Raw genomic sequence first — 11,284 nt, forward strand, 5'->3', positions numbered from 1 at the left:
AAAATAGTAGTAAAACTGTATAGTGTATATTGAAAACTTTAACATGGGGATGTCTTTTCAATTCATTTGCAGAGATCTACATGCACGCACTTAAATGTTCACTCTTCTTTTACCCATCATCCGATATCCTATTTCTGGTGTGCAAGTCGAAGCTTAGTTTTTCACAACAATAGGTAGGTGCCACTGCCAATTTTACAACACTCGAGAAAGAAATACGCCGTCTACAATGGAAGAAGTCCTGACCCAGGATGTGAATGCTGTCGAAAAGCTGCTGTCCAATGGAATAAATCATCTTCAAGTTCAAGATAGATATATCCCGCCTCCCAATGAATGCCCCCACCTGTCTGAGGTGTCTTACTCTGAGAGCATTTCGGTGGTGGATCTCCAAGACCTGGATGGCCCCAACAGAACAAGGGTAGTTGAAGAAATCCGCCATGCATGCGTGGAAGATGGATTTTTCCAGGTACATCATACTTTAATCCCCCTTCTCTTGCCAGTGCTTTTCTTTTAATATCTCTGGATTCTCCTCTACGCACACCAAAAAGGCCCTATGTTACAAATTAATCTTGCCATGGATATTCTAGAATATTTCTTATCAGTTTTCTATTCCTGAAGTTTTTGAAGCTATTACTTTCAGAGTTGTAGGATTATTTAATCTATATTTTTAATGTCAGTCTGATGTGTTAATAAGATCTAGTGACTGGTTCAAGTTTCATATCTGAGGGTATGTACTATTCTTTTTTATGGCCACATATCTTCTGGTTGATCTAAGTGAGTGCAGATAGTGAACCATGGCGTACCAGAAGGAACCATGAAAAGCATGATGGAAATTGCCAAAGAATTCTTCGAAATGCCCGTGGAAGACCGAGCATGCCAGATTCAATAGAGGGTAACTAAAAGAAGTCCAAACTCTGGAGGAACGATATTGCAACAACAACAAGTACTTATCTTGCATATGCTTTTATACAGAGAGATCGCAAGCAACTAAGCTATGAAGGTGAGAGATCTGATTTTAAGGCTACTGGCTGCCATTTCTGAAGCTCTAGGGCTCGATTCCAGTTACTTGGATAGAATCTTCGGAAAACAAACCCAACTCATGGATATAATGTACTATCCTCCATGCCTGAAACCGGATATTACTCTTGGCACACCACACCATTCAAATGCACGTGGCATCACTATTTCAATGCAAGGCGAGGTCAGTGGTTTGCAAGTACTCAGAAATGGAAAGTGGGTTGCTGTAGAACCCATACCCAACGCTTTCGTTGTTAATATGGGAGATCAACTGCAGATATTTAACAAGAGCAAGAGCAGATCCAATACTTTATTTCCTCTTGAAAATTTGACAATGTTATTGTTAATGCTAATGCTAATGCTAATAATTTATCAGGTTGAGAGCAATGGGAATTTGACAATGTTATTATTAATGCTAATAATTTGTCAGGTTGTGAGCAATGGTAGATTCAGAAGTGTCGAACATCGAGCAGTAACGAATGCATCTGCTGCACGTATATCAATTCCTACGTTTTATGGTCCCTCGGAGGATGCCTTCGTTGCCCCTGCAACGTCCCTGGTTGATGAATAGCATCCAACTTGGTACAAAGGATATAAGTTTGGAGAATTCATGAGAATTTTCTGGAGCCACGAATTAAAGAATAAGACAGTGTTGGACCATTTCAAAATTGAATATGCAGAGAACAACGGTGAATGAAATTTGTTGTTGAATTTGATTTAAGGGAGCCATTATCAACATTATCACTATCACTGGACCATCCAATAACCCTGTTGCCCTCTGGATGAATAAAAGATGATTACATAGTTTTAACTATTGAACATAATTTTATTTTCAATTCCAATCTTTGCACATTTAAACCTACTCTCAACTATCAAAAAACCATTGGTCTAGCCTAAATTAGAACACAAAACAGCACCGACCTATCTACCGTTAGGTAACTAATTGGACAATTGTGTGTACGAGAGCATTGACATGCTTTGACATGTGCCTTATGTGAATGCATTTAGTGCTCAAATAGCAGAACCAGCCCAATGTTACAGAAGTATCGATTCGAAACAGAACATGCAGAAACCCATTACACAACATTAATGACAAGTATGGTAGTCGCAGAACAAACCCTATGATACAGAGCTCTGACATAAAAACCCAACCCCCTTATGCAGGGGACCATTACAGAATAGTTGAACAAAAAAAATGTGTCTATGTGAGATCAGAAACCAAAACTATTTCATGAAACTGCTATCGATCTAACAGAAGTTATGCTTGCGTTGATTCTAGTGGTTATGCTGTTGGATCTCTAACTGCTCATGCTATATGCTGCGTATGAAAAAAACAATTATATGGTTATTGCAAAGATTAGTTCGCCCTCAAATCTTCAGACAATAGTAGCAAATATTATACCATGAACTGACCGTATAAATTTCAAACACAAGAAGCAAATATTATAGCAGGATAAACCCCAGAATGTTGCTCAAGAAACCACTTACTGTAGTCCCAGTTGTTATTTCTGTAGCGAAATAGTTAAAACATATTAAATTTTGAGGGCAAGGATCTACACAAGCCTTCTGAAATAAACCGTAAGATATACAAACGAAAACAGACCCTGATGAGTATGTCTTAGATTCTTATAAATTCTTTTGTACGAAAGAGAAGCAGAGAATTAAGGGGAAACCAAAACAAACCCTGATGAGGAATTGATCACCTGTTGAATATTTAAAAAAAGAGAAGGATAACCCGAAAAGGCTAGGGTATCTCGTAGAATCTGATTGCCCTAGACTCCGCTTCACATAGTTAACCAAGGTACAAGCATACCTGAACCTCCTCTTCAAAAAACAGTGGAAACCTCGAAGACATTAAAAAGCCCCTTTCAGTTGAAGAAATAGTAGCATAAATGTTTGCTGGAGTTTGATTTAGCCATAGTAGTTCCTAAAATAAAGGAACCCATGTTGTTGCAGTTGGGGTATTGATTGTTACTCTAGACTGTTGGAGTAATATCGATAATGTTTGTGCTTCTGGGAAATACTCTTGACGCTGAGGCTTTTGAGTGTTTACTAAACTTCCTTGTAGTGATCTGATGATGCACGGTTTTTCTTAGGTACACTCTATAAACAACAATCATATAAAGTGAGCGATTTTTTTCCATTTAAATGGATTAGTAGGAAATCGAAAGAGGGATTTTATGTGACATCAATGGCAACTGTTGGAAATCAATGGGGTGTGGTTATGTGAAGGAATGCAGGGTTTTCAAATCAGGTGATCTTTTTGTTCTGAAAAATTAGATAGCATTATTTTTATTCTTCACAGAAGTTCAGGTTGCATTTGCCATGCAAGCTGAAAAGTTCAGTGACAAAAAGATGAAGAGTCTGAGGACAGGGGATAGTGGAATATGTTTCAAGATATTTTTTAAAGATCACCAAAGCACCAAGGCATAAAAAGTAGCCGACTCTTCCATATATGCCTCAATAAAATGGGGTGCCTAAATGAAATAATAGAACCATGATGGTAATTGCTAGGAACATGTTGAAGATAAAGGCCTGCCTAACAGGTTCATGGCAGAAGCAACCAACACTTCTGTTTCCTTATTGAATTGAAATCCAAGTAAAGCTGTTGAGCTTGATTTTCTCTATCCAAGTGAAGGTATTCACAGACGTTGGGACAATGGGTATCGAATAACTTCTATTGTTGCAACTCCTGATCAAGTTGCATTCATCTTGAGCAAGCTGAAAAAGAATTTGTCAAGTGAAGTACAGGAAACGCTTCGAACATCTGCTTTTCCCAGCACTCATGTAAGGGTTTGATTTATACTACTAAATTTGATTCATCAAAGTCTTTTAGGTTACTATAACTGCTGGAAACTAATCTGCTATTTTTTTATTCTTTATTTTTAGGAAAAGTGGTTTAGGAATCTTTACATTTCTTTGGTGTGGGACTGTATTCATGGTCTCAGCAATCGGTTTTTAATTTTAAACAACCATTCTTCGATAGAACCTGGGAAGGGATGTTTTTAGCTATGTTTGTCATTGTTGTGACCATCAAGGGTGGTGTCACAGTGTTATGGCATTATAGCAATGGTCACATTATGTAAATTGTTTACGTAATACATTAGCATGTGTCAAAGAGAGAACATGGAATGAAATGTTATTAGGCAAGTAAATGGTAATAGGAATTGGAAGTTAAGTGTGAAAGTCTTAGTTATATCTTCATATACTTCCATATCCAATTTTCTTTTGCGTCATCCTCTTAATAATATTGTTTCTCTTCGTCTCATTTCATGATCCTCAGTGATGTGATTGCCCTCTCTCTTAACCTTCCTCGAGCAGTTCTACATTTGAAGAGTGCAGGACAAGGCAGCACTGACCATGTGCTTTATTGGGCAAACGGATATTCAAATGGACTTAAAATGAATATGATAATAAGCATAACCTAATGTAAAGTTACAGTTTAGCTAGGCTAACCTCAACTGCAGTCGTGGTTATCTTTTAAGATTCCTTACAACTCAGCAGAATGATTAGTGGAAAGAAACCGCACTACATGATGTGAAGAAAGAAAAACTAACCAGGGAATAGGTACTAACAAGGAAACATGGGCAAAATTTGGGCAGGCTGGGCAGGCTACTTCTACAACTCAACTGTGGCAATTCCAGAAGGACATACCATCAACGAGATCTGTCACAATCCACTGGCCTTTTTTAAGCTCATTAAACGGGAGTCTGGTTTGGTATAGATGTATATCCAGTGCTTATAATTGTCATAGGGGGATAAAGAATGTGCTCAGATGAGCCATACGCCAAGGGAAGCGATTGTAGGGCTGGTATGCTAGTTATCTAGGGACTTTTCTTTGTATCAAAGATTAGAGATAATGGAATAAAGACAACTTTTCTAGCTTTTCGGCAATCTAAAGATTGGTGTTGTCCCCTGTAGATTATTCATCCCCAACCTGAATATTTTAGTGGATTGCATTCATAAATACCGCAATTGTTTGCAGGAACATAGCATCACGTAATTTCTCACTAAATCTCTTCCGCTGTAAACTTGTTTGCAGGTTTTGAGATTGGAAATCTTCATTTGATCCCTCTGCTAAAGCTTGCACAGCCTATTCTCTATTATAGTTACTAACCCCTTTTCAGATCATGGGAAGCGTTCTTTGACATTTATGTTAGGTTTAAATGGGTGGTGTAAGTCTACCCCTGTGGAAACCTGAGGACCAGAGTGCTGTGCAGATTGGAGGTGTCTGCATCAAAACATAAAGGCATACTTTTCTCGTAGAAGAACACTGTTAAAAATTCCATATGTGAGCATAATGCATACTTCGCACATGCAAAATATGAATATATCTTGCTGTGATATGCTTTGTACACACTAGCTTGAGCACTCTAGTATTGTTCACAGCAAATGAGAAGATCCACTAATCTCCATTGTCCTTCACAAAATACACTACTTATTGAATAACAGTGAACTTAAAAATGCTTATGAAGGTTATAAATTTTCAACATAAACACATCAAAATTGGCTTGATGACAATGATATTGGACCCATTCCCTACACCTGGAATTTCCTTGTTGGTCACAATGAGATTGATGACAAGGAACTTCCCAAAGCTATACATTATACAATGGGAGGCCCTTGGTTCGAGGCCTGGAAAGATTGCCAATTCGCAGATCTGTGGCTTCAGGAAGTGGATGAGTATAAGAGGTCCCAGATGATACAGAAGGTGATTCAAGATGAGCTCATAAGGCTGTTGGATACAAGAATGAATGAAAGAGCAGGAGAGCTTGAAACCAGAGTAGGTGAGTTGGAAGGCAAGGTTAGAGAGATCTCTGCTCTGCAGAAATTGTTGTTGCTTTACTTGCAAGAGAGGTTTCTAACAGAGGGAGGGAATGGTGTGAAAGAACCTCCTTTTGATGCCTAGTTGAACAAGGGATTGCAGAGCAGAAAGAAATTGCTTTGGAATACCCTGCCGGATCTTGTGAGAGTGCAAAATAGGAATATGTTTTGGAGGTACTAGTGCAGGATATAGCCTAATTATTTTTATTCGATTCTATTTTTATCTGTAAATATTAGAGAGAAATTGTAGTTTTCTGCATAAATTTTGAACTGGAAGTTAACTTATTTCTTAATATACTATTCGCCCATGGTATAGTCAAATCACCTTTACTTTATAGCAGCTAAGAAATAGCTACATTCTTCATTCTCATCCTTTTTCCTGAAAGAATGGTATGAAGGGTTTGTACCCTATCTGGACAATAATGTCATTGTGACAAAAAAATTTCTCCAATGTAGTTATCTCAGACATTGCAATTTCATGGAATATGCTTCATCATATCAATTGGTGTAATTGTATATGGATGGTTATTTTAGGTTATTCACCTATGGTATGGTCAAATATGCCTTTAATTTAGCTACATTCTTCAATATCATCCTTTTTCCTGAAAGAATTGTGCGAAGGGTTTGTACTCTATCTGGACAAAAATATTATTGTGGCATTTTTTTTCTATCTTAAATGCAGTTATCTCAAACATTGCGATTTCATGGAATATACTTCATCACATCGATTGGTATAATTGTATTAATTCTATTTATTAGCTATTTTTTGACAACAGTAGCAAATATTATACCATGAACCGACCTTATAAATCTCAAACACAAGAAGCAAATATTATAGCAGGATAAACCCCAGAATGTTGCTCAAGAAACCACTTACTGTAGTCCAAGTTGTTATTTCTGTAGCGAAATAGTTAAAACATATTGAATTTTGAAGGCAAGGTTCTACACAAGCCTTCTGAAATAAACCGTAAGAGATACAAACGAAAACAGACCCTGATGAGTATGTCTCAGATTCTTATAAATTCTTTTGTAAGAAAGAGAAATAGAGAATTAAGGGAAAACCAAAACAAACCCTAATGAGGAATTGATCACCTGTTGAATATTTTAAAAAAGAGAAGGATAACCCGAAAAGGCTAGGGTATCTCGTAGAATCTGATCGCCCTAGACTCCGCTTCACACAGTTAACCAAGGTCCAAGCATACCTGAACCTCCTCTTCAAAAAACAGTGGAAACCTCGAAGAAATTAAAAAGCCCCTTCAGTTGAAGAAACAGTAGAAACCTCGAAGAAATTAAAAAGCCAGAGGAGCTGGTTGCAAGCACGGCTGAATCGCCTGTTGAAGTCAGTGGTGATCTAACGAAGGAGCTGGTTTGGTTGAATTTATTGGTGAAGAAAAAGAACTCGGACGGTTGAAGAAGAAGTTGAAAAGCAAAGGAATACCGAGTCGGTTTACGATTAAGTAGGAGGAGTCGGTGGTGATCTAACGCCCAATATTGTTTTAATCGTCTAACATTTCATCGAACATTGCAAAACTGTACACGGTGGCAGTTAGGTGAGTTCATTTCAAAGAGGAATGCCTTACGGCGTAAATATACTATTGATTCTAACACAAAACACCAAATATACTATTGATTCTAACGCAAAACACCAAACTATAATTTTTAACTGCGAATTTTTTTCCAAACTTCAAAAAATTGAATTGACTTTATACTATTCTACCTTTGATTTCTGTGTCCTGTACACATTCTCGAAACAAAAAGGGTCCTACGTTTGACAGGCGCAATGTCTCTTTTATCACCTGTTTCAACGCACACAAAGGTTAGGAGGAACTTTTTAATATTGCAGTTAACCTCAAATAAATCTGAAATGGTCAGGATCTAAAGATCATTACACTTCGTGTAAATTCCATGGATTTGTAGTCCTCCCAGTTTAACATCTTTTCCTGTTTCTATTTTTTAGTGAGAAGGATAGCGTTGTGTTCTCTTTGCACAATATATAGTTTAAAAAGGTTATTTTGATCCAGACGTGTAATCCATACAGTTTTCTTGTTTACAAAATTAATTTTTGTATATGAATTGTATCGGTAAAATTAATATAAATTTGTCAAAAAATATGCAAACTTTATCTTAATTATCTTTTAGAAAATTATGCTTCAATTTTTTTGATCAGTCCATATTAACTTAGGTCTGCACATCTATCATTGAATTATATCCACACTATTATGATATTTGCAATAATAATAGACAGGACTGAAGAGACTGAAACAAAATTTGGAACTTACCCTCAGTTGTTGAAGAGCTTTGGGATTCTCTGTGAGATACTGAACAGCCATGGTCATTGCGATGGAAGTGGTATCATATCCTGCCACGAGAAGTGCAAAGAGGAAATCGACGATGACAAGATCGCTAAACTCCTCATCGTCATGATCTGCTTGATACTCCAGCACTTTATCCAGGAAGTCCGTGTTGACAGACCTTCTTCCCAACCTTTTTCTCTCAGAAATAATATTTGTTAGAGTCTTGGTCACATGATCTCGACCCCGCAATATTACTTGAAGTATTAAAACTGCAAATTTTTTAGATAACTATAAATATTGTTAGATATTCATAATATAGTGATGGCCAAATAGATATTTATTTACTTGCAACTAAATTGTATTTCTTATTTCAGTAGTAACATGTTAGAAATAAATGAAATGAGAACTGTAAATATAGGTTTGATTTTTCAAATACTATTTCTTATTTCAATTGGAACATGTTAGATATAAATGAAATCAGAACTGTAAATATAGTTTTGATTTTTCAAATGATTTATAGATTTTGTACATTATTTAACTTCCTTTTCGAACTGGTTTGGGTTGTGGGTGTGACCTTCAAACACTTCGTGTAAGTAGTGCCAGGAAGCTTAATTGGCAGCGCGCAGAGTCCTGACATTAAATCTGCAAACCTCTGCATGAGTATCTTCGATTCTACAGTCTCCGAGTCAAAACCAATGAGCTGATTCATCAACATGATAAATGTCATCTGCCCAAAAAAGTGAAATCCAGAATGAGCTATGGTATTATCTAAGCACTAGGAATTCAAGAACAATAGAAACTGAAAGTATTCTATATGTTTATTGCAGATTTCAGAAATATCTCAAAATCAAAATCAGATGGTTAGTCTTCAAAAAACAGTGGAAACCTCAAAGAAATTAAAAAGCCCCTTCAGTTGAAGAAACAGTAGAAACCTTGAAGAAATTAAAAAGCCAGAGGAGCTGGTTGCAAGCACGGCTAAATCGCCTGTTGAAGTCGGTGGTGATCTAACGAAGGAGTTGGTTTGGTTGAATTTATTGGTGAAGAAAAAGAACTCAGACAGTTGAAGAAGAAGTTGAAAAGCAAAGGAATACCGAGTCGATTTACGATTAAGTAGGAGGAGTCGGTGGTGATCTAACGCCCAATATTGTTTTAATCATCTAACATTTCATCGAACGTTGCAAAACTGTACACGCTGGCAGTTAGGTGAGTTCGTTTCAAAGAGGAACGCCTTACGGCGTAAAAATAAATAAATTATTTTAAATCAATTAAATATTAAAATAATTATAGGGTTGGAGTAAATATTAACAAGTGAACTTGTATTAGCAGATAGTAATTAGTGATGGTTGTTCTTATTATTGGTTTGACAATTCAGTTATGATAGATTTTCTCACTATTCAAAAGTATGGCCCTAAAGTATGTCCTAAAACTACTTTTGCTTGGATAAGAGCTTGATTTCCTCAGATGTAAGGAAACAGGTTAATGGCCCAAGACTTAGAGGCATCTGGCATGAGTGAAAACCTACCTGTAACATACAAAAATACCATTCCTACCTAACAAGATTAAAAGATAAAAAACAAACTATATTTACCATATCTACCACTGAGCACATTAACTAGTTGGGGAACTTGGCACCCCAGCTGTCACGACCCTATCCCGGTGGTAGTCTTCCAACCACACATAAGTGGGTGCGACATCAATATACTTTTTCTTTCCACCAATACTTAAGTGTACAAACTACACCTAACACAACACTCGGTCAATTTTCCAAATAAGTGCTCACAATAATGCAGCAGAATGACTTATCAACAATTTATCTTCTTCAATTATCTTTTATCAATATGTAGCGGAAATCAAATCAACATCACAAGTACACCCATACATACTTGGGAGGGGGAAATCCCATAAAGTATGCCCAATCAGTTTATAATAAAACTTCAATAATATACAAATGTACAATTTACAGTCAAGTCGTGCAGCCAAACGTTCGTCCTGCACACTTGAACAATTTACCAAATTCACCAAGCACCCATGCCCAAACTGTGCAACTCGTGTTGCCCCTTTTCCTCACCGGAAACCCCAAATTTGTTGCCGGCACAACTTGTGCTGCCTACGTTCAACCTCACCCAATTTTGCACACTCCACACGGTCCATCGTGCAGCTCGTGCAGTGCCCGTGTCATTACACCCGGTCTGCACATCGTGTTGTTGAACTATGTCGTGTTACCCATTCGATCTTCTATCAAACTGTTTGCACTACTCTCGTGCTCGTTCACTTGTGCCTGTCGCAATACGTTCGGCCTGCCTGTAGGCATGGGCTCATGACCCGCACGCAGTGCGATTGTCCGACATGACCTGGCTGCTACTACGCGTACTGCAAACCCGACCCGGTTCTACCCACTGTAACTTCAACTCGACCCAATTCTTGTTGCTTGCGGTTCTTCTTTCATGTTTCGCTCAACCTCCTTCATGCTTTTGTTTATGCAATGCCACACGGTCGAACTTGCTTGCCTCCAAGTGGTTTGACCTTACTCCAATATATATGTGTTGCTTCATGGTGAAACTCCAAGGGTCACGACCCTTCTACTCATCCAAAGGTTGGTCCAACATGCCTCCATACGTTGGCCTACACATACTCATGTGTCGGCCCATCACCCGTCTCCCAACCGAATGCCCAACTCGGGTTGCCCGTGTGCTCACCCATTGCACGACTCATCGCACATCCCCATTGCATGACTCGTCACATATAACCGACATCTATCTTCGAGTCGCCTTTAACTAAACTTCGACGTCCATCGCACTTCCATCGCGATTGCACACCTTTAACCGTAATCATTGGTTTATCAACTCTCTCTGGTGCTCGTCAACTCGAGGCCCAAACATCCTCCCCCACTCTAAATAAGGTTGTCATTCTCAACAACACCATCATCATCAAAACATCGCAAAGTGTCACTAGCTCCAACATCAATGTCCATGTTGCCCAACTATGCTCATCATCACATAAGCCGCTATCAAGGCTCATGACTCCATAAAACGGGGAATTCTCCTCAATCCATGATCATCAACCACATCTGTCGCAATCTCCACATGTTGCCCCATCATGGAAGGCTAGCCCCTCCAACTCAAGCTACATGCTCTCACTACAACATATATCGT

At 38.0% G+C, this 11,284-nt stretch overlaps 2 pseudogenes; both read left to right on the plus strand.

Annotated features, from left to right (window-relative positions):
- The first annotated feature begins 226 nt into the window (after window positions 1–226).
- On the plus strand, window positions 227–886 carry LOC149147435 (protein DMR6-LIKE OXYGENASE 1 pseudogene; annotated as a pseudogene).
- A 105-nt stretch (window positions 887–991) lies between these two features.
- Window positions 992–1,585, plus strand: LOC149147436 (protein DMR6-LIKE OXYGENASE 1 pseudogene; annotated as a pseudogene).
- The last annotated feature ends 9,699 nt before the right edge of the window (window positions 1,586–11,284 follow it).

Source organism: Pinus tabuliformis, chromosome 9 (assembly GCF_031772625.1).
Source record: "Pinus tabuliformis cultivar Carrire ecotype Pingquan chromosome 9, CPIR1, whole genome shotgun sequence".
NCBI lineage: Eukaryota > Viridiplantae > Streptophyta > Pinopsida > Pinales > Pinaceae > Pinus > Pinus tabuliformis.